This window comes from Bison bison, unplaced genomic scaffold (genome assembly GCF_000754665.1).
Source record: "Bison bison bison isolate TAMUID 2011002044 unplaced genomic scaffold, Bison_UMD1.0 scf7180017864317, whole genome shotgun sequence".
Taxonomy (NCBI): domain Eukaryota; kingdom Metazoa; phylum Chordata; class Mammalia; order Artiodactyla; family Bovidae; genus Bison; species Bison bison.
Window position 1 is genome coordinate 403,064 of NW_011494889.1, and position 2,655 is coordinate 405,718.

A 2,655-nucleotide genomic window follows, 5' to 3' on the forward strand; every position below is an offset into this window, starting at 1 on the left:
GAGTCTTTTCCAATGAGTTAACTCTTCGCATGAGGTGGCCAAAGTCCTGGAGTTTCAGCTTGAGCATCATTCCTTCCAAAGAAACCCAGGGCTGATCTCCTTCAGAATGGACTGGTTGGATCTCCTTGCAGTCCAAGGGACTCTCAAGAGTCTTCTGCAACACCACAGTTCAAAAGCATCAATTCTTTGGCCCTCAGCTTTCTTCACCGTCCAACACTCGCATCCATACATGACCACAGGAAAAACCATAGCCTTGACTAGACGGACCTTTGTTGGCAAAGTAATGTCTCTGCTTTTCAATATGTTATCTAGGTTGGTCATAACTTTTCTTCCAAGGAGTAAGTGTCTTTTAATTTCATGGCTCATGAAGCATATTGAAACCTAATAGATTAAAGTCTCTCCTTCAGCACTCCTGGGCTTTGTTGGTGGCTCAGACAGTAAAGAATCTGCCTGCAATGCCAGGGACCCAGGTTTGATCCCTGGGTGGGGAAGACCCCTTGGAGAAGGGAATGACTACCCACTCTAGTATTCTTACCTGGGAAATCCCATGGACAGAGGAACCTGACAGATTACAGTCCATGGGGTCACAAATAGTCAGACACAACTTAGCAACTAACACTTCAGCACTACTATCCCTTTACAATATACATTTTGTTATTCCTATTGGTTTATTCTTGGCAATAAACTTCAGAATTCTTTTATTAAATTACAACCCAAATTGAGATTTTCACTGAAATAATATTAAGGATAAAAATTAATCTGAGAAGATTTAACATCTTTAAAGTATTTAGCCATCCCATTGACAAACATGACAAGCTTATTCTTTTGTTCATATTTACTTTTATATAACTAACTGAGCTTTGAAGTTTCTTTGGAAAAGCTCCACATGTATTGCAATAACTTTGCTTTGGATTATTATTCTGAGAGAAGCTAAGAAACTCTTTTTCCCCATTAATTAAGCTTTACTTTTAACTGCTTCTCTGCTATAGACTAAATGTTTGTGCCCTCACCCCCCAAATTCATATATTGAAACCTGACCCCCAGTGTAATGGTATTTGGAGGTAAGGCCTTTGGGAAGTGTTTAAGTCTTGAAAGTGGAGCCCTCTTGACTAGAATTAGTGTTCTTATAAAAGAAAGCCCAGAGAGCTCTCTGACCCCTTTTTACCATGTGAGGTCAGAAAGAAAACAGCTATCTATAACCAGAAAATGGGACTCAACAGACGTTGTATCTGTCAACACCTTGATCTTGAACCTCCCAGACTTCAGAACTGGGAGAAATAAATGTTTGTTAAGCCTCTCCGTCTATGATATCTTGTTATAGCAAACTCAACAGACTGAGACATTCCCTTTCCAAAGTTATACTAAGTCTAACAGTTCTTCAGTTGGATTTCCTTGAATTTCCCTTGTATTTATTTATGTCATCTGCAAATAATGATAATTTTGTTCTCTCATAAAATATTCATGCATTTCTCTCTTTTCATTTTCTACCATGTTGTGCTGGACAATACATTTATAACAATACGAAATAGTGATGGCAGCAGCCGGAATCCTGGCCAGCTTCCCAAACTTAATTGTAATTGTCCCCAGTGCTTCACCATTAAGCATTATGCTGGCTAGTATTTTATTACACTTATTCTTAATTTTCTACAGAGGTATTGTATTCTTAGTTTTCTAAGAGTTTCCTTTTTATCTGTAAAGAAATATATTGTTTTGTAGCATATATATATGTACATATATATATATTTCATCTGTTGAAATTACCATATTTTGTGTCTTGAAATACTGATGTGTTATAATATACTAGGGCTTCCCTTGTGGCTCAGACGGTAAAGAATCTGTTTTCAATGCGGGAGACCTAAGTCCGATCCCTGGGTTGGGAAGATCCCCTGGAGAAGAGAATACTCACTCCAGTATTCTTGCCTGGAGAATTCTATGAAGGAGCCTGGCAGCTGCAGTCCATGGGTAGCAAAGAATTGGACTTGACTGTGTGACTAACACTGCATTAATGGATTCCCTTAGAGTAAATCGTTCTCAAAGTTTAGGACAGACTATTTCATTGTAGTTGGTCAGTTGCACTGATTGTTTACAGAAATATAGATTTTCACACACATTTGTAATTGGGATCAGTCTATAGTAAAAGATCTCACATGTGAGAAAGCAGAAGTATCACCTCAGGAACAATTTAAAAAATGAAGATTTACATAATCCAGAAACTGTGGCAGAAGAGAAAGATAAATTTGAGTATCAAATAATTTTAATTCCCTAATAGAAAAAAATGCTTCATAGCCAAAAGACAAATGGAAATTTGTTATAAAAAATAATGAATTGACAGATCAGTTCCATATTTTACAAAGTGCTCAAGCAATCAATTACAAAAAGAGAAAAAATCCAGTGGTAAAGTAAGCAGCAGTTACAAGTAAGTAGTTTACAAGAGGAAAAAAAAAATCTATAAATGGACAACATAATTTGAAATCACGCCCAACCTCTTTGATAATTCAGTTCAGTTCAGTTGCTCAGTCATGCCCAACTCTTTGCAACCCCATGAATTGCAGCACGCCAAGCCTCCCTGTCCATCACCAACTCCCAGAGTTCACTCAAACTCATGTCCATCCAGTCAGTGATGCCATCCAGCCATCTCATCCTCTGTCGTCCCCT